This window comes from Sparus aurata, chromosome 19 (genome assembly GCF_900880675.1).
Source record: "Sparus aurata chromosome 19, fSpaAur1.1, whole genome shotgun sequence".
In the NCBI taxonomy this organism is placed as follows: domain Eukaryota; kingdom Metazoa; phylum Chordata; class Actinopteri; order Spariformes; family Sparidae; genus Sparus; species Sparus aurata.
In genome coordinates, this window is record NC_044205.1 from 28,379,715 (window position 1) to 28,405,904 (window position 26,190).

At 41.9% G+C, this 26,190-nt stretch overlaps 1 protein-coding gene and 1 long non-coding RNA gene across 2 annotated transcripts in view; one reads left to right on the plus strand and one right to left on the minus strand.

Moving 5' to 3' along the window:
* The window catches only part of LOC115569886 (NLR family CARD domain-containing protein 3-like), a 214,129-nt gene that overhangs the window by 26,662 nt on the left and 161,277 nt on the right, over positions 1-26,190 (minus strand). The window lies entirely within an intron of this gene.
* Positions 12,225-13,415, plus strand: LOC115570017 (uncharacterized). The gene is made up of 3 exons (XR_003981676.1): positions 12,225-12,341; positions 12,427-12,503; positions 13,046-13,415. It is a non-coding gene; the product is annotated as an uncharacterized LOC115570017 (long non-coding RNA).

Below are 26,190 nucleotides of genomic sequence, written 5' to 3' on the forward strand. Positions count from 1 at the left end.
GGACGCTCCCTCCAGTGTCGTCCAACAGGCCGGCTCATCATCAAACAGCTCAACGGTTCCATTTCTCTCCTGAGAGCAGCAACAAGTGAAAGAGAGCGATCTCCAAACCCTCAACGTGTGCCTGTTTTCTACTTTTCTGTTTGTACATTTGTTTACGTCCAGCTTCTCTCCTCACGCAGCTTTTTCACAAAATCACAAATGATTTACCAAAAGGTGAATTTGGGTCGACGTTTTCTATTTTTTGTGTGTCGATTGTAAAAAATGTTGAAGCAGCTGAAGCACTGGTGTACATACTGGCTGAAGGATGATGACCTGAGAGCTAAATTGTCGAGCTAATTTATTTGAGTGACAGATTAACGGGGTTTATGCACTGTTTGTTTTATTTGACCACTAGAGGGCGACGCTGACTCACTCTGCAGGTCTGAAGAGTTCCAGAACTGCAGATTTGGGTCATTTCAGTGGTTCTATGAGAAACTGAGCTCAGAATTTGGATGTGAGCTGCTGCTGCTGCATGTTGGTGTTGTTGAATCCAACAAACAGCTGGACAGGAAACACTTGATCCACACGTGAACACACAGCAGCCGGTTGGTGCCACAGAACTGAGCTGATGTTGAGCTTTTTGTTTGTTTCTAAACTGATGGGGCTGTCATTCATCATAGAAGCTTCTACTTTGATTTGCTTTTAAATGTGCAGGAAATAAACTTTGATGATTTGCTGTAGATCTGCTGTTTTTTGTCTTTTCTTCAAAAATAAACATTTACAATGATCATGTAAAATCTTAAAGAATTTAAACATTAATAAAAGACATTACCACCAAAATATGAAACTCTGTGTTTAATATTTGTGCATTGTTTGTTTGTTTTTCAACATTTCCATCATATGAGAAATTACAAAACTATAAAATACTAAATAACATCAGTGAAATCAACATGTTTTTCCTTTCATGGTCTTCAGTTACAGCAACAAAACAAAGTCATCATTTATTACATCATATATTACATCATAGGTGTTTTGTGTATGAAAGAATAAAGGTCCAGGTCCAGGTGGAGTGTGGAGCAGAAGGAGTGGAGGAGTGTCAGTGTGTCTGTAGAGACTGTGTAGAAGGACAGAGCAGCAGCAGAGCAGTCCAGATACACTGATGATACTCTGTCACATCCAGAGGAACACAGGGATGATGCTGGACTGGACATTGTGTGTGATAGTGGAGCTGATCTCAGAGCAGTTCACACTGCAGCACTGACAGTCATCTCCACTTGTTGTGATTGGTCCGTCAGTCACTGCTGGATGAAGCTCTCCTCTCCACTCCACCTCCCAGTAACACGGCCCAGTCAGAGCCTCTCCACCCACCAGCTGATGGTGCTGCTTCAACCTCTCTGGATCATCAGGACACAGCTGATCCTCTCAACACCTCCACCTTTCTCACCACTCTGACAGAGATCAGTCCCTCAATCTGATGAGAGAAGCAGAGAGACAGCAGAAGTGATAAATGAGTGTTTCCAGAGACTCCCTCCATCAGCTGTCAGTCAGTGATATAAAGACCAGCAGGACTTCAGTCCTGTTCAGACCACAAGTGGAGCGGCTGTGTAGCGTAGCCAGCTCCCTTTCAGCTTCATGTTAACGTGTTGGAGTGAAGCTTACAGACCTGCAGACACTTTGGACATCAAGTCTGTTTACTCTGCAGGTTTCACTGAAGGACACAGTGGAAATAAACTGCTGACAGTCCCTGAACACATCATTACTGCAGGAACACAGATACTCACAGCTCACCTTAATGATGATTTACTGCTGTAAAAAACCAGAGACTCACTCACATTTAAAGATTTCATCTACTTTGGAAACATTACATGACAAATATGTAACTATGGAGTCTGTTATAAAATATTTGGACAAATCAAATGACACATGGGCAGATATAAATATAACGTTAAAGGTCCTACATTGAACAGTAAAACATCAGCTGTGGTTGCTGGACTTCAGCAGAGGTTCTGGTCTGGTTACAGACCACATGGTTACTAAATGTAATAATGGTTCTCTGAAACAAGAGCCTTCAGTCAGACTGATCTGAGAGCTGTGACAAAGATGAACTGATGAGTTCTTCAGTGTTGAAATGAGAGAACAAAGACTTTGAGATCAGATTTGATGCTCCAACAGTTTGATGAATGAGGACACTGTCTCTATACATCCTGTGATGCTGTCAGCTGTGATCAGCTTTATTTCCTGTAGACATGAACACAACAACAACAGTCGTCTTCACATCAACTCAAACACACAATCACAACAAGCTTCGGACTCGTCTGATTGGCTGACTGTTCTCCTCTCACAGCTTCACTGAGGGAAGCAGGAAATACTGGATCTTTACTTTGATACTGTGTTCAGTACAATACTGCTAAATCCAGCATGAACTGACTCCAACCCTCTACTGACCTCAGAGTCTCCAGTCTCCAGTTTGGACTCTCCTTCAGATCACACAGCAGCTTCACTCCTGAATCCTGCAGGTTGTTTCCACTCAGCTCCAGCTCGCTCAGATGGGAGGGGTTGGACTTCAGAGCTGAGGCCAGAGAAGCACAACTGATCTCTGACAAACTGCAGCGACCCAATCTGAATAAAGAATAAATGATGGAGATAAAAATCACTCTATAATCCAGTCAGATGTGTTCAGGTTTTGAGTGTGTAGCTCAACATTACTGTGTCCCCATCAATGAGCTTTTCTCTAAAATGAGTAGAGAGACTTTGTCATTGTGTTATTGTGGATCATCATCAGCCTTCTACAGACATGATCCACATGTCAGCACAACATTCATACAGCTGTTCATGTCAACACAGATTAATAACAAGCTCCTGATCTCAGTCAGGTGTGTTATTAGAGGAGAAAACACGACATTTTCTCTTCAACATATGAATATATGCTTTGATCTTGATTTTTACTTTAGCTTCTCAACTTTATCAATTTAAATCAAATGTTAGTTCAGAGGATCTTCTGTTAACAGATTAAATCAAACATTAATTCACTTTGAAAAGTAATTGAACAGTTTCCACAGTTTCTTGAAGAAACAGAAGTCTGAAGACTAAATTTAGTTTAAGAAAATTTAAAATAAGAACCAAAAGTTATTTCAACAACACAACAACAACAGGGTCGGTGAACTGACCTCAGAGTCTCCAGTCTACAGTTTGGACTCTGTAGAAAATCACAAAGCAGCTTCACTCCTGAATCCTGCAGCTTGTTGTTACTCAGGTTCAGCTCTCTTAGATGGGAGGGGTTGGACGTCAGAGCTGAGGCCAGAGAAGCACAGCTGATCTCTGACAAACTGCAGCTCATCAATCTGAATAAAGAATAAATGATGGAGATAAAAATCACTTTATAATCCAATGTGTGTAAATCAAATGTTAGTTCAGAGGATCTTCTGTTAACAGATTAAATCAAACATTAATTTACTTTAACAACTAACTGAACATTTTCTACAGTTATTTTAAGAAACAGAAGTCTGAAGACTGAATTTAGATTAAAAAAAAAACATGAAAATATGAACCAAAGGAGATTCATAACTTTATGGATCTAAGTAATGTATGAATGTAACCTCAAATAATTCAATAATACAACAGTAACAGAGTCAGTGAACTGACGTCAGTCTCTCCAGTCTACAGTTTGGACTCTGTAGAAAATCACAAAGCAGCTTCACTCCTGAATCCTGCAGCTTGTTGTAGTCAAGGTACAGATCTCTCAGATGGGAGGGGTTGGACTTCAGAGCTGAGGCCAGAGAAGCACAGCTGATCTCTGACAAACTGCAGTCCCACAATCTGAATAAAGAAGAAATGATGTAAGTTTAGAAGACGTTCCTGCTTGGAAACATTCAGGGCCCTACCTAGATGGCCTAAAGCACACAGTATAAAGCACAACGCCCTTGTGAATTTAGGGAGTGTCCAATTTATTTTTACTGGTTAACAAAGTGAGAAACACGGCACCAAGGTTATATTTAGACTCATGGGTTTGTTTTCAGGCGGATCATAAATCAAACCAATCTTTGTGTCATCTCCCTTTAAGAGCCAGGTGCACCGGGGCCTGACACATATTAACCAGTGGCACTGTTCTTCAGTGAGGGTGGGGGATGTGATCCGCGGCTGCTGGAGTCTCTGCCTCCCCCTCTTTCACTGCATATGAACAAATAAACTGAGGAGGAGGAGGAGGAGCGCTGCTGCATCCCTCTGTGTGTGTGTGCAGATCCCAGTCTGTTGCTGTGTCTCAATTCAGGGTCTGCAGCCTTCGGATGCTGTATTTGAAGGCAAATTACATCACAACGCCGCGCAAAGGCTGTCCCAATCCAAAGGCTTCTCCAAATGCAGCCTTCTATTCCCTCTTTTTAGAGGACGTACTGCTACTATCCTTCGTAGCTGTAGATCATTCACTATGTTAAGACTGGTTCGGTTTGAGCTATAACAGCCACCGTATTTGTAATCAGTAAAGCTGCGCATGCGTATACTGTGATACCCCGCTGTATTATATGGACTGCTGTCATGTGAAACTTATCGCATCCTCTGTGTTACACTTAAAAACCTGAATTATGGTCAAACTTCAAGCTTATCATCATCCGAGAAAGCTTCCAACAGTGGCCTCATATATCCGAAGATTCTTTGTGCACCCGAAATAGAATAAAGAAAGAGAGAAAACTGACAAAGAAAAAGAAACTGATCCGAAAAGAGGTCACAGCACTTCGCTTATTTGGAAATAGTTCTCCTACTTGAAGTCTGACAAATGACAGAGCAGCATCAGGTGCAAAATGTGTCAGAGACCGCAAACCTCTTCCACCATCTTAGCAGGTACCGACAAAAACAGGACTCCATCAGTTTGAACTATAATGCTAGCGTCAGCCTCCCCACAAGTAGCCAACAGACCAGCTCCACTGCTTCTACTAGTTTATCCATTTATTCTTTGTTTTGTTGTTCCACTTTGTTAAGTGTCCTTGGGTACCTTGAAAGGCGCTATATAATAAAATGCATTATTATTATTATTACTAGGGGGGCCAAGCCTGAGGGGGTATGCAAGCACACGTGTTTCCTAGAACCAGCGGTGCTAGGAACCCTATTGTAATTGTAGGGATTTTTTTTCTCCCGCTAAAAGTGGTGCTGCAGGCTAAACCGTGCAAGTGTGGGTGGTGCAATTTGGAGGGTTAGTGCAGACACGTACACGTACCTCAGACACAAAAAATTACATATATCCGCCTGCAGGGGGCACTATAAAAAACCAACGCGTTTTTGCCTATAACTACGACACCATATGTCGCACATTCAAAAACCTTGCATCACCAGATTTCCTGAATGGAGCTAAATCACTTTGCAATGGCCACGCCCACTTTCGCCAAGAACATTTTTCATAAAATTGCAAAAACTGGAAAAACAATTTTTTCAAACTCCTCCTCTGGATTTTGTACGATCTGCGTGAAACTTGGCACGGACACTCTTTAGCTTGATCTGATCTAACGTTATCAAAAGATTGTTGCTCGGTCAAAAAATGTTAACAAACTAATTTCTGTAGCTAGCTATGAAAATGTAAACTGTTTGATATCTCGGTCAAACTAAATGCTATTAACACCAAATTTGAAATCCTTGTTTCCATGAAACTTGGAAGGGATGAGCCAAATTTGGCGAATTTTGGCCACTAGGGCGCATAAAATATGGGAAGTTTATATCTCTTGAACGGCTGCACCGATTTTTATGAAATTTGGTCAGTATGATGTAGGGCCAATGCTGAGGCCATATCTTGAAGGTGGTCATGACTTGTCAATGTGGGCGTGGCTTATTACAGGATAAACAACAAACATTAATTTCAGCCAAACTATTATGCTGAGAGCTTTGAAATTGATATTGTACATATAGAATAGGACACAGTTTTTCCATACCAAAAATTGCACATATACTCCACTAGGTGGTGCTGTAATGGATGCAATCGTGTTTTTGCCTGTAACTTGCACATTTAAAATAACACATTCGCAAACCTTATATCCATATGTTCCCTGAGTAGAGTTGGGTTTTCTGACATAGGACACGCCCACTTCTGCTGCATATTGTGTTCGCTAAAACGCCACATATGCAAATCCTACTTTTTCGAACTCCTCCTACAATTTAAGCACCATCTGCCTGAAACTTCGCACATACAATCTCCAGATGTGTCTGATGAAAAGCTGTCAAAAGAATTTTGGCACTCCAAAAAATCTGCTAGTTATAACCAAACAATCTTTTTTGATAGCTAAAAAATACATATTGTTTCATATTTTGGTCAAACTAAATGCTTTTGTTATGTTTGTAGGAAGTAGTGTGTTGTAAGATTTAACATGTTACAGTTAATTTAATGTGTACCGTGTCTTTAAGAGACCGTAATCTCGTTGATAGAGTTGTGACCTCTTCTAGGCCTCGCATATCTAGATACCGCACGAGGTATTAGTGGCATTGTGCAAAAGCTACCATTTGGCTTACAAGAAAAATGGATGAGCTTGGGTTATGCATATAAAACACAATATAAGATTGCCTTTCCGCCATTCTCTGTCCTTGTTGATTTTATCTGTCAGCAAGCAAAAATGCGCAATGACCCAAGTTTCTTCTTTCCAACTGCTGACAACACCAAGCCCGAAAGACACACTTTCAAGACAGCCAATAGAGCGCCTATTTCAGTCCACAAGACTGAGGTCTCTCCAGATGTTTCTCCAACAGATGACATGCAGAAGACAAAGATCGATCCTACAAAGCTCTGTCTCATACACAAGAAACCTCACCCTTTGCATAAGTGTTGTGTGTTTCGAGAGAAGTCCCTGGAAGATAGGAAAACCTTTCTGAAACAAAATGGTGTTTGCTTTAGGTGTGTAGCATCAACAACACATCAAGCTAAAAATTGTGAAAAGAGGGTTCAGTGTACTGAATGCAACAGCGAACGACATCATTCAGCACTACACCCAGGGCCTGCCAAAGAGCCCTCAAAAGCCTCCACTCCTCCTGAGGAGAGTGGTAGGGAAGACAAAATCGACATGCCTACAGATGCAGTGTCATCTAGGTGTACTGAGGTTTGTGGTAAAGACGTCTTTGGAAAATCGTGTTCTAAGATCTGCTTAGCCAAAATCTTTCCCAATGGTCAGAGGGAGAAGGCGATCAAAATCTACATGATCATTGATGATCAAAGCAACAGATCATTAGTGAGGTCAGACATCTTTAACCTTTTTGACATTAAAGCTGACAGATCACCTTACTCACTAAGAACTTGCGCTGGCATAGTTGAGACGGCGGGGAGAAGGGTACAGGGTTTCAACGTGGAATCCATGAACGGACAGGTCATACTCCCTTTACCAACCCTGATAGAGTGTGACCAGATCCCTAACACACCTGCAGGCCATAGCCAGTCAGATCCCGGAGGTGGATTTGGAAGCACCCATCTTGCTCCTACTTGGTAGGGACATTATCAGGATACACAAAGTGCGGAAGCAGATCAATGGGCCACATGACGCTCCCTATGCGCAGCTGCTAGATTTAGGGTGGGTCGTAGTCGGGAATGTCTGCATTGGGAAGGTTCACAAGCCTGATAATTCAGTGAACACTGTCTTTATGAACACTCTTGAAAATGGACGGCCGTCACTTTTCAAACCATGTCCTAACCTTTACAATGTGAGAGAGAGGTTCGATAACACCAGCATGCCAGCTTTCCACTCAGCTGCTCACACACACTCACCTGGAGAAGAGAATGGAAAGGATGTTGGGTGGGATATGTTCAAGAGGACGAGGGATGATGAAAAGTTGGCCCCTTGAAGATGCCATTTTTCTCGACATCATGGAGAAGAGTATGTACAAGGACGCAGAGAGAAATTGGGTCGCTCCTCTCCCCTTCAGACCACAAAGACGTCGTCTGCCCAACAACAAAACGCAGACATTGCAGCATTTCAGATCACTCCAACACTCTTTCAGGAGAAATCCTGAAATGAAGGATCATTTCTTTGAGTGCATGGAGAAGATCCTTGGAAAAGGCCACGCCGAGGTAGCTCCTCTGCTGAAAGAAGGCGAAGAATGTTGGTATTTACCTCTGTTTGGAGAATACCATCCAAAGAAACCCGGACAAATCAGGGTCGTTTTTCGACTCGAGCTCTCAGTATACCGGGGTCTCTCTGAATGAAGTCCTTTTGACTGTTCCGGACCTAAACAACAGCCTCCTCAGAGTTCTCCTTCGATTTAGGAGAGAGGCCATTGCTATTACAGCAGATATACAACACATGTTTCACTGCTTTCATGTCCGACCTGAAGACAGGAACTTCCTGCGCTTTTTCTGGTACAAAGGCAACGACCCCAACGAGGAAGTTATTGAGTACAGGATGAAGGTTCATATCTTCGGCAATAGCCCTTCTCCGGCTGTCGCAATTTATGGCCTCAGACGTGTACGGAGTATGGGTCGGATGCTAGAGAATATGTGGAAAGGGACTTCTACGTTGATGATCGGTTGAAGTCATTACCCACCGTAAAGGCTGCCGTTGATCTTCTACAAAGAACACAAAAGATGTTAGCTCGGTCTAACCTCAGGTTAAATAAATTTGCCTCAAACAGCGCAGATGTAATGAGAGCATTTCCTCCTGAGGATCATGCCAGTGGTCTCAGAGACTTGAGTCTTGGTGTTGACTCCTTACTCATCCAACGTAGTCTCAGGATCAGCTGGGACCTCAAGAGTGATACATTCACATTCCAAGTGTCGAGTGACATGAAACCATTCACACGTTGCAGAGTTCTATCTACAGTGAACGGTTTATATGATCCCCTTGGTTTCGCGACACCAGTCCTCATACAGGGAAAAGCTCTGCTTCGAGACCTCACAGTGGACGCTTGTGACTGGGACACTCCACTGCCTTCAGAGAAAGGGGAACAGTGGGTACAATGGAGAAACTCACTCAAAGAACTCCAGCATCTTCAGGTCTTTAGGCCTTATGTGCAAGCCCCTCTTCAGTCAGCACAACGCAGAGAGCTTTGTGCCTTTTCTGATGCCTCTGTGAAGGCCGTGGCCGCGGTTGCCTATCTGAGGCAAAGCTTGCTCCTCGTCCAGATTATTCTATTCCCCGGCTTGAACTTTGTGCAGCTGTGTTAGCGGAAAATATGGCAGAGCTCATTACATTGGAAATGGACATCAAGTTTGACACTGTGACCTTCTTTACAGATAGTAAGGTTGTCCTTGGGTATATCTATAACGAGAAGCGTAGATTTTATGTCTTCGTGAACAACAGAGTTCAAAGGATAAGAAGATGCTCCTACCCACAACAGTGGCACTATGTGTCTAGTGAGCAGAATCCAGCAGACCATGCGACAAGGTCTGTCCCAGCAGCTCGTTTAAAGGATTCGACGTGGCTTACAGGTCCAGCATTCTTGACGAAGCCAGGGTCAATCACCTCTAGTACCGACACTTTTGACCTCGTGGACGTTGGTGACAATGTAGAGATCCGTCCCCAAGTGTCAACTCTCAGTACTGCCGCTAGAGAGATCGGTCTTCAGTCACATCGCTTTGAGCGCTTCTCTCGCTGGAAGTCTCTCTCTCAGGCCGTCACATGCCTCATACACATCGCTCGTCTCTTCAAGAAGGACAAAACTCAGGAGTCTGCATGCTGCAAAGGTTGGCATTATTGTGGAAAAGCCTACACTGTGGATGCTCTGACACAAGCTAAGAATGTCATAATTCAAGCTGTGCAGGAAGAAATGTACGCAAAAGAAATTCAGTGTATCAGAGATCATAAGGATATACCAAGAGACAGTCCCATTCATAAACTGAATCCCACCATTGATGAGAACGGCCTTTTGAGGGTAGGTGGGCGACTATCTCAGGCAAAGATTGAACATGAGGAGAAGAATCCCATCATACTCCCAGGGCGGCACCATATCGCAACTCTGTTGATAAGGCATTATCACGAGCTGCCACAACATCAAGGACGACTCTTTACAGAGGGCGCTATCCGGACAGCAGGGTTTTGGATAGTGGGCGTCAAGAGGTCTGTTTGTTCTTTCATCTACAAATGTGTCACCTGTCGCAGGCTCAGAGGGAGCTTTCAGGTGCAGAAAATGGCTGATCTGCCGACAGACAGACTCAGTGTTGAGCCCCCATTCTCTTATGTTGGCATCGACGTGTTCGGGCCATGGACAGTCTCCACTCGCAGAACCAGAGGTGGCCATGCTAATGACAAGAGATGGGCTGTCTTATTCATTTGTCTGAGTGTCCGAGCTATTCACGTGGAAGTCATTGAGTCTATGGACGCTTCTTGTTTCATAAACGCACTGAGGCGTTTCATAGCTATCTGTGGTCCGGTCAAGCAGTTACGGTCAGACAGGGGAACCAACTTTGTGGGAGCCTGTCATGAACTGAATATGCTTTCCAACCTTAATCAAGCAAAAGTGGAGAGATTCCTCACAGATCAAGAATGTGTTTGGATTTTCAATCCACCCCATGCATCACATATGGGGGGGTCGTGGGAACGGGTGATCGGGATCACTCGGAAAATCTTGGATTCCATGTTCTTCCAATTGAAATCTCCAAGGCTTACACATGAGGTCCTTTCCACTTTGATGGCGGAAGTGACGGCTATTGTGAATTCTAGGCCTTTGGGACCAGTGTCCACAGATCCGGAAGAACGCTTCATACTTACCCCTGCAACAGTACTCACCCACAAAACAGGCTCTCTTCCAACTCATCCTGAAGGATTGGACAACAAAGACCTCCATAAGCGACAATGGAAGCTAGTGCAGAGTCTGGCCAACACATTTTGGGAACGTTGGCGTAAGCAATATCTGTTTACACTGCAACCAAGACCAAAATGGCAATCTGATAAACAGAACATTACAGAAGGTAGCATGGTCCTCATGAAAGGTTATCAGACCAAACGAAATGAAAGGCCTCTGGGACGCGTTAATAAGACCTTCGCTAGCACTGATGGCAAAGTCCGTAAAGTGGAAATCAAGACCACGGGCAAGGATGGGACAAAGTTGTTCCTTCGACCTATATCGGAGATAGTCTTGCTCCTGCCCGCTGACAAGATAGAAGAATGAAACTCCTTAAATGTAGAGAAGTGAAGCTGTGGTATGTTAAGATACCAGACGGGGAGTGTTATGTTTGTAGGAAGTAGTGTGTTGTAAGATTTAAGATGTTACAGTTCATTTAATGTGTGCCGTGTCTTTAAGAGACCGTAATCTCGTTGATAGAGTTGTGACCTAAAGTCTCGCGAGATTTCAGCTAAGAAGAGCATGGAGGCTGGAGGAGAGCATGGAGGACCGTGTGTGTTCTTCCTCCATCCACCAACATCCGCTCCATGTCAGCCTTTAAAGAGCATTGTCCGTAGGCAAATTATTGGTCTGATTCATATCTTGTATCTTCTTTATTATTTGTCCAAGTAATATTTCATATGAAGAGTAATTCATTCATATTTGATTGGTTAATACATAGCCATGTGAATCTGCCATGTTTTAAGTTGTTGATTGTAAACTACATGTGGACGTGAATGTAGTATCGTTTATTAATACTTACCTTGAAGGTCTTATTTGTTGTTTTTTCCTGTGAATACAATAAGAGGATTTATTTTATTATTTTGTACATATGTTTACATGTGATGTGTGTTCTTTTACAGTCTATGTACAGACAACTTCCCCATTGTATATTTTACAGTTTTACCCACCTCTTGATGACCAATAAACAAGTTGAATCAGACATCGACTTCTCGTGGTGATTGGAGGAGGAGTTAGCTGCCTGTTAGCTCATGCCGGGAGCATGAAAGCAACAGAACAGCTTTCAACATCAAACTTAAGTCGATTGTTCCTGAAGTCATCCAGAGGCTCTCTGCCAAATTTGGTGCAAATTGGCCAATAAGTGGCACTATTACGAATGCAAATTCGTTTTTGCCTTTTAAACAGGTGGCATTTAAAAAGAACTCAACATTACTGTGCTATGTCCAACATGCTAACACGTCACCTCTGTAGCTCCTCACAAAAAGTTATTTCTGCTCCACAGGTTCTGTAACATTAGTTCACTTCTCACATATGCAAGACAAATGGATAACAGTGTGTAGCCTGAGCACCCTCACCCCTCCTCACAGCGGGGCGCTGTGTCTCTCTGGTGCACTGATTGATGGGCGGTCACTCCTCTATATAGCAGGTGGTTTCACCTGGCGCGCCCTCTCCTTTTGCCGTTCTGCTCGTCCTCAGTGGTGGCGGAGTGGATGTCAGCGTGGCGAAGCTCAGGTGGTGTGGCTCTGCTGGCGTTGGAGCGTCCTTGGCATCTTCACCACAGATGCACGTTATCTCTGCAGATGCACATTATCTCTGCAGACGCACGTTATCTCTGCAGCGCACAGGTAAGGCGCAGTAAAGTGCACCGCTGCCTCTTCTCCCCACTCACTTGTCGATTGTGTAAATGTGACACAGTTGTCTCCGCTGCAGTGTGGCAGACTGCTGGTGCCGTGGGGCTGGGTCGTCCCACTGGAAGCCCATCTGGGTGTCGTTGTGTTCTCCACGTGGTAAGTCGGCGTTGTCTGCTCCTCGCTTTCCATTCTGTTGTTCCGCCTCCAGCTGATTGCTATTTTGTGTGTTGCCTTAGAATATTTATTCTGACTCTCCACGACGCTGTGCCGGTGAGGTCCAAAAACACCGAAGCCATCATCTCCTGGACCTACTGCTGTTTTGGTTATACTGCAACTGTGTTTTGTGTCTCCTCGGCTCTTCGGAGCTGCGTCGGAGGTCAATTGACCTCAGAGGCTTGTAGCGGAGCTGGCACCGGGGCTTAGATTGCTGCCCCTGGGAACTTCATTAATTAATTGATATAATTAAGATTTGTATTGTGTTTTGGGAATGAGACTCCTCTCTATTAATTTAGTTAACATGGTTTAATAACCTTTTTCTTGATTTGGGTCTTTGTTTATTTCCCTGTTATTCAATTAATGTATTGTGTGTGTGTGTGTGTGTGTGTGTGTGTGTGTGTGTGTGTGTGTGTTAGTGTGTGTGTTAAAGTGGCTGTGCTAGGACTGTGAGGCTTGGTTATATTCTTTTTGTTTGTGGACAGGTGCTGTGGGCCCCTGACGGTGACCTAATCCCTGGTGGTGGACCCTTTTCTTCACGAATGTGTGTGTGTGCAGTGTCACGGGTGCTTTTGTTAATTCTCCCTCCCTTGATTTGATTTCGGGCACCAAGGTAACCTCAGCCCTGTTCACCCCTTCATTTGGCCACAGCCTAGCAGCAAGTGAGTCAGCCAATGATGTCTGTCTTATTAATTAACTGTTAAATAAAACTGTTTAGATTTTTCTAAAAACGTCTCTCGCCTGTGGTAATTTCGGACTGTGCGACCTGTAATAAAGGTAATCAATTATTCCTTTTCCACAATTAACTATTTCCTGGGGCGAAACTCCCCAGGTGGCGTGGTCGGTGACACCTTATTACCCTCCACTTGCCACAAGTGCGTTTAGAAAATGTAGGCCTACACACTAATCAACATAAATTCATTTTTCCTTGTCATTCTCATTTTTTGTTGCAATGATAGAAATGTAATGAAACAGTACTGATGTGGGGTCACTCCTGAGGCCAGCCATATAGTTAAGTAACTACTGGTCAAAGTGGGCGTGATTTAGAACAACAAATCCAAATCGGCACACATTCAGCCTGTTGCACTTCCAGTGCACATCCCATTACAGTAAATACCACGGCTCAGACGTTGGCCTGTGTCCTCACTTTTGCCCCGAGCCCGTCATCCTTTGGGGCCAACTTCCGTGGGCTCTGTGGTGCAGGCTTGGCCCCCGTTCATAACTGCTTGCAGTTCTACTTTATTATTATTAATACTAGTCAAACTTCACTTCAACAACCAACAAACTTCGCTGCTTTTTCAGCCATTGTCCCATATAAGAAGATACCAAAGCGAAACAAAGACAGAACAAGTGCAATTACGTAGTGTACCACTAAAGATATGATGCCTATAAGCACAGTTTAAAAACAGGGCTTCAAGAAGTCCCTCAGCTGTACGCAGAGTGGAGGGTCAAGGTGGAGCAGCAGCTCATAGATGATATGTGGTCTGGCCCAAGTCCGAACCACATCAGGTCTTAAAGAACCACATCAGGTTTTACAGAACCACATCAGGTCTCACAGAAAAACATCAGGTCTTACAGAACAGGAGGCTGATGAAGCTGGATGTTGGGAACCCCGTTGTACTGGTACTGCTGGACCTCACAGCGGCTTTTGATACAGTCAACCATGCAATCCTTGTATCTCACCTAAAGCAGTATGCAGGCATCCGTGGCACCGCTCTCCAATGGTTTTTTAATGGTTCCCAGGTCGTACCTGGCAAATAGGAGTTTTTCTGTAATGATTGGTGACCTCTGCTCCTCACAGGCATCCCTCTCTTGTGGGGTGCCACAGGGCTCTATTCTTGGCCCTATTCTGTTTTCATTGTATATGCTACCGCTGGAATCAATTATAAAAAAACACAATCTGTCTTTTCATTTTTATGCTGATAATTTACAGTTATATTTGCCCATGAGACCCAATGAAAACACTGCACTTACTCAGTTACTGGACTGTATCACTGATGTAAAACAGTGGCTGGCTCTGAACTTTTTGCACTTGAACGACAGCAAAGCCAAATGTATTTAGTTTGGCACGCCATCTATGTCAAATGTTTTAATTACAAACTCTGGGACTCTGGCGCCCTTTTTTAAACCACATGTAAAGAATCTTGGGGTAAAATTTGACAGTGGTTTCGATAAACAAATTAGGTCTGTTATTAGCACAAGCTTTTTTCAGCTGCGTCTCCTGGCCAAAGTGAAGCCTTTTTTAAGTCGGCAGGACCTCGAGAAGGTGATCCACGCTTTCATCAGTTCAAGACTGGACTATTGTAATGCGCCTCAGCCAGTCTTTAATCTCGCATCTCCAACTTCGCGATCATGGCAGGGCCCTCTGTTCTTCCAGCCAGCTTCTGTTAGAGGTCCCAAGGTCAAGATTTAAACAGTGGGGCGATCGTTCTTTTGCTGTCACAGCTCCCAGGCTGTGGAACAGACTGCTCCCTGAAATTTGCACCACTACTGACCTCAGCCTTTTTAAATCGAAGCTGAAGACACACTTTTTTAGATTGGCATTTAACTCTGACTAGGGTAGTCCTGCTCTTAGGTGCACTTATTTTGCCTGTTTTTTACTTTATGCACTTTTAGAGGGCCTTCAACACCCTGCAGCACTAGTAGCACTTTCTTGTGTTTTCTTGTGAGGTATCTCGAGGGCAACACATTCTGATTTTTTAATTTACCAAGTGTAGATTGAATGATGACTAATTATTTCTCCTCATGTGAGTGAAGGAGTGCAGACAGAGTGAGGCTCACAGCTCCAGGGGTCCTAAAGTAGTTTTTCAACTGGTGAAGGCTAAAGGTTAACACGCGGCAGGCCATCATAAAGTACTAAAACCTGAGGTTGGCCCCTGCCAAATGGTGGGAGATGACCGAACGTTTATGTTCCCGTAGAGGGATGGGGAACCCATTTGGGTCATTTTGGGGACAAGACCTACAGTTGACCGCAGCCAGGTCAGATGCGTTAGGGGAGAAGAGTAGGGAAACAGGTCAACTCCTCTTTTAGTCCATTGGATAATATGCCAAAATAACCAATTAGAAGAAGTGGGTATTTACTGGAAAGGGGGCTCTAAAGGCCGGTGCAGGGGAAGAAACGGGGGGTGGCACTTGGAAAACCTCCTAAGAGCAAAAGGCTGAGGTTTTGAGGGAGCAGAGGGCAGAGCATTTTTTGGCATTGTTTTGTCCACAGATTTGATCATATCAGAACGCGGCCGATTCTGACCCGGATCCAAGGCGCTAGATTCTGTTTTAATAAAGATTGCTTCTTCATTCCTACCGCCTTGACTCCGCAGACTCCTTTTATGATTAAACTACCAATGACACCACAAAAAGAAGAGAAGCCCAGAAACCACACTTGCAGCACTGTAGCACTCTCTTGTGTTTTTATGTATTGTTTTTATGTATTATTTTATTGCTTTGATGTAAAGCACTTTGATGTAAAGTACCATCTGGCTATCATAAAGGGCTATACAAATAAAATGTGATTGATTTGATTGATTGATTGAACTGAACAGAACCTACAAACTCAAGAATGTGCAATATTCACAGAATACAGAAGCATATTCATCCTCAACATTGAACTTTTTAATATTTTCTTTAGTCAGTGTACAGCTCAGTATACTACCTCTAAAATGTTCGAAACAAGCAATTTGTTGTACACATTTATAATTTTATATATTCAGTGTTTAACATAAAGCCATTTGATTGGTTGGTTCTGTTGAATTTTTGTCATTTTCATGATCCCTGATTTTGCCTTGTGTTTTTTGTGTTTGGATTTTTCTTGCCTCATGTGCCTTAAGTTCCCTGTTCTTTTCCTGTGGTCTGCCCTCTGTCTCCCTCTGTCTGTCTGCCTTGTTCCCTCCTGGTCTGCTCCTCTGTGCTCCTCCCCTTCGTTAACCCACCTGGCTTCCTCCCTCCTCTCTCTCCTCACCTGTTCCTCGTCTGGTAATCAGCGTCTGTGTATTTAGTCTGTGTGTTTCCTTCACTGCCTGTCCAGTCATTGTATGTCTTCTGCTTGGTTTTGTCTGCCCCTGTCTGCCCCTGCTCTTGCCTGCTCTTGCCCGCTCTTGCCTGCTCCTGCCTGCTCCTGCCTGCTCCCGTCTGCTCCCGTCTCTGGTATGTGTTTTGAGTTTTGCTTTTTGCCTTTGATTTGTACTTTGTCTGGTTCTTGGTTGTTACTTTGCTTTTCGTCCCTGTTTTGTCTGCTTTTGTTTTTTTTTAGTCAGCTTTTAAATAATGCTTGCTTTTTGTTCATTACTGATCTTGCCTCATGTCCCCTGTTTTACTGTGTTTGGGTCTAACCCATTTCCCCTGAGTATCCCCTGTTTGCCAGAACCTGACAGTCATCTAGTATCTGACAATAAACAAATCTATTTTATAAACCATAATTAACCTTCTGGTTTGTTTGGGGTTCTGTCCTAAGGTGAACAATCTTAAGACTGTAAATTCAACATTATTCTTATTGTTAAATATATATGGTGATAATTATCAATGCTGATCAATATAAAAAAAAAACATATTGTGACAACACCTTTGCCCATATCGCCCAGCCCTAATAAAATGTATCATCCTGATCAATAACGGTGGGATGAGAGGGTGAAATATGTCCTTAATGAGGAAAATATTAGTGACATCACCCGCAGTGATCGTCCGGCAGCAGAAACTTTGTGAATGTGTGTCTTTGTGTATCTCTACATCAGCATGCATATGGGGAACAGATGATAAACTTTATTGATTATTTAAAACTCCTGACTCGTTCTCTTTGGAGAGTTTATAACTACAGCTTTTAGTTTTGTTGATTAAATGTGTTATATTTGTAACAGTGACATTACTGAGTTCATGGAAATGTTTAAAATGACTGAAAGCAGCCTCTCAAATCACAACATCAGGGTGTATGAACGGTGTGAAGCCGCCTGTGTAGGCTCATCTAATGTTCCTTTAAGTAGCAGGAAACAGATTCTGCTTCTGACTTTAGACCAGCTTTTTGTTGGTTTATCTCGCTTTATGCTGCCTCAAGATATCACTCTACCATCAGTGCACCTGACCACACCTCACTTAAGACCAACACGCCCAGGAGTGCACGGGTTGGCGCTGGGTGTGAAAATAACAACTGTGTCAGTCTGAAACTAGCAATGACACTTGCACTGTGCGGCGCTTTGCACCGTGCACAAGCTAGAGTCCTCAGTGATTAATAATCTATTCAGAGCTAAAGAAGGTTTAGAAGTTTAGAAAAAGTAAACTCCAAACACCTGAACCCAACAGGATGCAGGTTCAACACTGTAAAATACAAAAAGAGCTCTTATTAATATTAATGCAACGAGATGCGACTTCAATAAAGATGTAGTGACTCCACGTCTAAAACTCTGCAGCTCCACCAGTGGCTCCATCGATACAGACTGATGTTGTGCAGCCAAACGCAAATAAAACCTCAAAGACCAAACTGATTTAAGATTCAACTCAAGATCACAAAGTTTATAAAGATGCAAATATGTCAGGGTGAATTTTGATTAAATGTGAACTTAAAAACATTTTCAATATTTCTTTCAGGAATAGTTGAGTAATAAAATCAAACCAACAATGCAACAAGCTGCTACTTCAATAAAGATGTAGTGACTCCACCTCCACCTAAATTAGCTTAATTTGTTAAATAAACTTTTCAGATCTACAATAATAACAGAGTTGGTGAACTGACCCCAGACTCTCTAGTCGACAGTTTGGACTCTGTAGAAAATCACACAGCAGCTTCACTCCGAGATCCTGCAGCTTGTTGTTATTCAGCCACAGCTGTCTCAGATGGGAGGGGTTGGTCTTCAGAGCTGAGGCCAGAGAAGCACAGCTGATCTCTGACAAACTGCAAATCCACAATCTGAATAAAGAATAAAAGATGTATCATCAGATCAGGACGTAGACACCTGAACACAACACGATGGAAATTAAAACACAACTATTATTCATGTAAAGACACAGTGGAGTCATGGTGTCCTGAACACAGAATGATGTCACACTCCCCCAACACAACACAACGCAACACAATGCTTCAGCCTTGGAGATCATTAGCCTGTAAGTAATGTGTAGAAATAATTATCAAACACATTTTTAAAGAAATGTCAGGTAACACTTTACAGTACAGTAGACAAAAATGTGAAAAGTTACTAAGAAACGAGTGAAAAATGAATCAAACGACCTGATAATCAATGAACTGGTAATGAGAATAATTTTTTTGAGGGTTGTTTTGGTTTCAGAACAATCCTAACTGAACTGTCTACTGTAGCACTTGATCAATGACAAATACTTTGACTAAACTTAAAAAAGAAACATTAAAGAAATGTCCTTTGTTTTGCGCATTTTATGTGTTTTTATTAGTATTTAAATATTTCCATAAGAACGAGATCGACTCCCCCGACACACTCAAACCTCCTCAACACTCACTGAACAGACAGTGAGTGATGTCAGTTTTATGTTTCACTTCACTCGTTGAGGAACTCAAAAAGTAACTCAGCATCAAGTAATAAGTACAAATTAATCATCACTAGCGTTTGTCCTCCATGCAGCTGGTTTATCAGGAACGGCTCATGAAGAAGTGGTCAGTATGTTGATTCATGGATATTTATGAATTAATCATGACGACATTTTTTCATTAATATAGTATCTTCCAGTCAGTTCTTCAGAAACTCATCATTATTTATTAAATGTAGAAGTAACTACTCTTATTTTGTCTAAAAGGTTGTAAAGTGTTATTGAATGTCATTTTACAAATGTTTCTATTGTTTTGGTCAAACTATGAGTATAACACTGATAATGTTTGTCAAATGATGATTTTACATTTGCTTTTTACATCAGTGGTCCAGCTAATCTACAATAGATAAATACCATCACAGGTAAGGAGAAATCATATTTTTATACCATAGTCTGCATGAAAACTGGATTCAGACTGGTTGCAGGCCATCCATTAAACTTTTGAAATAACAACAACACTGGAAGTCCTCGTTCCAGTGAAACTGTCCATTCTATATTAATGATCCTGTTTCTAAAATGAGTAGGACTGGCATCAGCGGGATGGTTACTTAAAAGATAGAAATAAACTGAATGAAAAAAAATAATAAACAAAAACACTGAATAGAGTCCTTCAGTGAAGCATCCTCTGAACACCACAGGATGGAGCCATTTGGATAAACAGAAAATGTCTGAAAATAACTGACATTTCTTCCGATTTATGCTGCTGCAAATCCTGAAAGTTAGTTAACTAAACTGTTTAAGTCTCATTGAAGGGTTTGAATTGAATATATGGAAAAACAAGACAATGAACCGACCTCAGACTCTCTAGCGCACAGTTTTGACTCTCCAGTCCAACAGACAGTAGCTTCACTCCTGAATCCTTCAGGCTGTTGTCACTCAGGTTCAGCTCTCTCAGATGGGAGGGGTTGGACTTCAGAGCTGAGGCCACAACTTCACAGTGAGTCTCTGAGAGTCCACAGCCAGAAAGACTGTCATGACACAGATATTACAAAAATGTTAGTATGAAAGAGAAAACTTTAAATTTACTTTATGCATTTGATGTCATCTTATCTGTGTTTGCCAAGAAACGATGATTCTCATCACTCTCTAAAACCTGCAGACTTTAAGTCTGTGTTTTATTTTAATCTTGCAGATGAAAGAAGAGAAAATGTAGTTACATTTGGGTATCCATGAGGTCCACAGACTGTCAGTGTGATGTGAATCTATGTTTTTGACCAAAAAAGTTAGATTAGGTCATGCCCAACAGTGTCAGCATGAGGGTGAGAGTGCCAAAATAACATCAACGCACGTCTTTAAAATGGATGAGTCTGGAGTTTGAAAATCATCTTAGAAATCCACATTTAAATTATTGATATTATACCAGCTAATACAGATAAATACAGAACAGATGACTTTTATGAAGACTTGTATGATGAACACTTTATGGTGTTGCCATTGATCATTTGGATTTATACACCTACTGTCTTTTCAAATAGAGTTGTACACTGCAGTCCTGACCATTCACAATTCTTTACTCTTTCTTTCTTCCAGTTGTTTTTTCAGTTTTGGTGAATTCCTTTCCAGCTGTATGTCTCTTCTGTGTAACTACACTGAGACTAGTGATGAACTGGAATCAAATTCTTTGTATGTCAAAAAGTATTTGGCCAAATGAAGCTGATTCTGATTCTACAGAACAGAAATACATACTGATTATTACTAAATAAGAGTCAATTCAGAAAAAAATCTGTCATGTATAAAGGTGAAGTAGAATCTTTAATTTAAACCTAACCCTTACACTTTTTTGATCCATTTGCTGACTGTGAAATGTGTCTAAACTGACACAATGAAAGAAATTCTCAAGGACTTTAGAAACATCACATGAAAAATTTGACAGATCTTATTTTAAACTCTTCAGTATAGTGGTTAAAAAAGTTTCTTCTATCAGACAAAGAAAGAATAGGGGAAGAAAAACTGTTCAATTTATTGATCATTAGAAATAAATGGAATGACTTCAGCTTTAAACACATCCAACTGAAGAATACACATTGTTGCACTCATGGTAGGTGAAACATTTATAGAAAATAATCACAATTGTAATTAAAGATTGAAGCGTTATTTCAAAATAAATTATTTTATAGTTTGTATATCTGAAGAATTAAACTTCTAATCTACACTGATTTATAATGTTGATAATCACATCTGGACTCACTCAGCCTTCCTGCAGTTCCTCACAGCTGGAATCAGTCTCAGTCGTCCCTCCTTTGATGTGTTGTACTTCTTCAGGTCCAACTCATCCAGAACCTCCTCTGACATCTGCAGCATGTAGGCCAGAGCTGAGCAGTGGATCACAGAGAGTTCCTTCTCTGATCTGTTCTCTGACTTCAGGAACTCTTGGATCTCCTGATGAACTGAGTGGTCGTTCATCTCCATCAGACAGTGGAAGATGTTGATGCTTCTGTCAGGAGAGACATCATCTCTGTTCATCTCCTTCAGGTTGTTGATGGCTCTCTGGATGATTTCTGGACTGTTGTCTGTCTGACCCAGCAGACCTCCTAAGAATCTCTGGTTGGAATTCAGAGAGAGGCCATGAAGGAAGCGAACAAACAGGTCCAGGTGGCCATTTTTACTTTCAAGGGATTTCTCCATGGCTCTCTTCAGGAAGTGATTCAGGGATGGGTAACGGCTCATGTGGCCAGAAAAAAACTCAGAAATCTTCTCAAAAACAGACTTTGGTTCTAAATCACTGAATTTTATGTCTTTTAGAAAAGCCTTCAGGACCTTTGTGTTCCTGTTGGTGTAACAGTGGAACATGTAGACTGCAGCCAGAAACTCCTGAACGCTCAGATGAACAAAGCAGTAGACTGTTTTCTGGAAGATCACACTCTCTCTTCTGAAGATCTCTGTACAAACTCCTGAGTACACCGAGGCCTCTGTGACATTAAGACCACAGCGCTCCAGGTCTTCTTGGTAGAACATGATGTTTCCTGTCTCCAGATGTTCAAACGCCAGCCTCCCCAGCTTCAGAAGAACTTCCCTGTCAGCCTCCGTCAGCTCCTGTGGACTCGTCTCACATCCCTCATCGTACTTCTGCTTCTTCCTCTTTGTCTGAACCAGCAGGAAGTGTGAGTACATGTCAGTCAGGGTCTTGGGCAGCTCTCCTCTCTGGTCTGTAGTCAACATGTGGCCCAGAACTGTAGCAGTGATCCAGCAGAAGACTGGGATCAGACACATGATGTGGAGGCTCCTGGAGGTCTTGATGTGTGAGATGATTCTGCTGGACAGATCTTCATCACTGAACCTCCTCCTGAAGTACTCCTCCTTCTGGACGTCAGTGAAGCCTCGTACTTCTGTTACCCTGTCGACACATGAAGGAGGGATCTGATTGGCTGCTGCAGGTCTGGAAGTGATCCAGACGAGAGCCGAGGGAAGCAGCTTCCCCTGGATGAGGTTTGTCAGCAGCACGCTGACTGATGACTTCTGTGTGACATCAGACACGACCTCATGGTTGTTGAAATCCAGTGAAAGTCTGCTTTCATCCAGGCCATCAAAGATGAAGAGAAGTTTACAGACAGCAAGCTTCTCTGCTGTCACCTTCTGTAATGTTGGATGGAAAACATGGAGCAGCCTGAGAAGACTGTACTGCTCATCTCTGATCAGGTTCAGCTCCCTGAACGACAGCAGAACCAGCAGACTGACATCTTGGTTTTCGGAGCCCTCTGCCCAGTCCAGAATGAACTTCTGCACCGAAAAGGTTTTTCCAACTCCAGCGATGCCGTTGGTCAGAACCACTCTGATGCGTCTCTGTTGGTCAGGTGAGGCTTTAAAGATGTCGCAGCACCTGATTGGAGTGTCATGGAGGGTCTCCATCTTGGAAGCTGTCTCTAGCTGTCTCACCTCATGTTGGGTATTAACCTCTTCACTCTGTCCCTCTGTGATGTAGAGCTCAGTGTAGATCTTATTGAGAAGGGTTCCACTTCCTGTTTCATCACTTCCTGTTCCATCACTTCCTTCAGTCACATGTTCACATCTCCTCCTCAGACTGATCTTATGTTCATCTAAAGCCTCCTGCAGAACACTATCAGCTGAAAGAGAAGAAAATATTCTGGGATTAAATTGAGAGCAAGAATCTTGATTAAATAAAAATGTTTTTGAATGAATGATATTCATGATAATATTAAATGCTCTACAGAACACAACAGTTGTTCCTTTAATAAATGAACAGTTCCTGTTTTCAGACATGATGACATCAGCAGACAGATGTTCAGTCTTACTTTGTACAGTGTTAGTCTGACTGACTGTCTGCAGTCTAGCTCTTCTGGATCTTTTTCCACACTGGGGACAGGAGGAGTGTTCTGATGAAGCAGACTGGTCCCAGTATGAGGTGATGCACTGTCTGCAGAACCAGTGTCCACAGCTGGTAGAGACTGGATCCTTCAGGACGTCCTGACACAAAGAACAGCAGGACGGCTGCTCCTCCACAGAAACACTTCCCTCTGTCTTTCTGAAGAGATAAAGGAAAATCAATGATTAGAAATCGTAGTTTTATTTCAGTACAAAAAACATGCTATGTTTAGGTTTTACTAAATCAAAATAGGAGATTCTCTCCTCTTGATTAGGCAACAATGTCAGTCACAGCAGGTCGAGCTTCAAAACACAGTGACTGATGTGTTCAAACTGTAAATGCTTTTATTGATAAAGATGTTTAACCTCATTAGTGCCAAACAGATCTATGTTGAGGATGACAGAAGCTGAAACCTGTTTTCTGTAGGATGGCTTTGAGTTTTACACTACTAAGCGCAATTCAGATTAAATCTATTAAATTCCAAATATCTGTACCTGAGAGCACATCTTTACAGAAACATTATAAAGAGAACGACAGAGTGAGACGTCACCCCAAAACTCAGCTGCTGATTGTGTCTAATGTTCCCTCACCCTGATGTTTAGTTTACTAACATAATGCACAATGATCTTTACAATGTCTGAAACCTTTGTATAAAATCAAAGTACATGAACTGCATTCTGTCTGAGGAAATATTCAAGAATATATATAATATAATATGCAATTGGAATATTCATTGATCTTAAGAAAGCCTTTGACACAATCAATCATGACATATTAATCAATAAACTGGAACGGTACGGGATCAGGGGGATAGTTTTGCACTGGGTTGAGAGTTATTTAAAGGGCAGGAGTCAATTTGTGAAGTTGGGAGACTATAGCTCATCGTGCTTGGACATTGCCTGTGGCGTCCCCCAGGGGTCAGTGCTGGGTCCCAAACTGTTTATTTTATATATAAATGATATATGTAACGTCTCAAATATATTGAAATTGGTACTATTTGCTGATGACACAAACATGTTTTGCTCAGGGAAGAATTTACAGGAGCTTCTGGGGTGTATCACTGAAGAAATGTGTAAATTAAAAAGGTGGTTTGATAGAAACAAATTATCTTTAAATTTAAACAAAACCAAATTCATGTAATTTGGGAACTGTAAAATGAACACTCAAGCAATAATACAGATAGATGGTGTTGACATTGCAAGGGTACATGAAAATAGATTTCTGGGTGTAATTATGGATGAAAAAATAACATGGAAACCTCACATAAAGCATGTTCGAAGCAAACTGTCACGGAGCATCTCAGTACTAAGTAAAGCAAAACACTTTCTGAACCACAAATCACTCCACATTCTTTACAATTCACTGATATTACCGTATTTGAGTTACTGTGCAGAGATTTGGGGAAATACTTATAAATCTACTCTACAACCACTGTCGATTCTGCAAAAAAGAGCAATCAGGATAATTCATAACACTGGTTACAGAGAACACACTAACCCCTTATTCTCAAAATCAAAAATACTGAAACTCACTGATCTGGTAAGCTTCCAAACAGCACAAATCATGTATAGAGCAACAAACAACATATTACCAGTAAATATTCAAGGATGTTTTTTTCCGAGAGAAGGGGGATATAATCTGAGGGGGGAACAGAATCTAAAACATCTGTATGCACGCTCAACTTTAAAAACCTTTTGCATTTCAATATGTGGAGTGAAACTGTGGAACAGACTAGCGGAGGAGCTCAGACAATGTCCAACCATGAGCAAATTCAAACAGTGTTACAAACAGATGGTATTTACAAGGTACAGGGAAGGAGAGGGGTATGACAAACACTAGGGTTCTCACATTTTGCCATACTTGTCATTTATTTTATTTTTACACAAGCGGTTATTGTGTTGTTTGTTGGTGATTGTTTTTGTTACTAGGTACTAAGTGGAGAAGGGGTAGGAATTAACAAGCTAATGCTTCTTCCTACTCCTTTTCAAACATACAAAGGGTTTTAATGACTAGTGCTTCAAGTGTAATATATTTTTCACATGTTTGAAATAAAGCATTCATTCATTCATTCATTCATTCAGAATGCATTCTTTGATTCACAATTTGATTTTATGAAACAAGAGCTTAAAACCTGTTAGCTCTATTTATTCTCATGGCAGTAGATTGATGAGGAGCAGCTAAATGTAGCACATCATAAATTATATTTAAATCTTTCTATTGTATTCTACATTCTCCCACCTTTATGGGGTCAAATCAGTTTAAAGGACAGTTTAAGCACATTTTAACATGAGAAAGATGTTAATTTAAAATGCTCACATTCATGTTTGGTTCAGTTTTTAGGGGCTTTATTTGTTTAGGCCTTGTTCAACAGATCATTTGATCCTTTGACAGTGAAGATGTTGGGATACTTTTTGGCTAATTTTTTAAAATCAGGACTGACTTAAAAACATTAGGAATGGAGTTGAGTGACTCACTAACCAACAACATTAACGCTACAGACAACCCATTGTAGGAACACAAGCCGTTGTCTCTGCATCGTAAAGTGGTCTCATTTTGGCCATGATTACCTTTAACCCAAATCAACTCCTTTTTCCAGCATTTGGGACTGAAAGCTCCCATATCCTGGCCTGGCAAATTCCTCTCCTCTCCACAGAGTGGGAAGATGTTGTTTTTCTTGCAATAAACAGATCACCAGAGATCTTCTTAGTAATTTACAACGACTAAAGCACATCTGGTCTGTTCCCCTTCCTCCAAAGAAGATGAACCCCT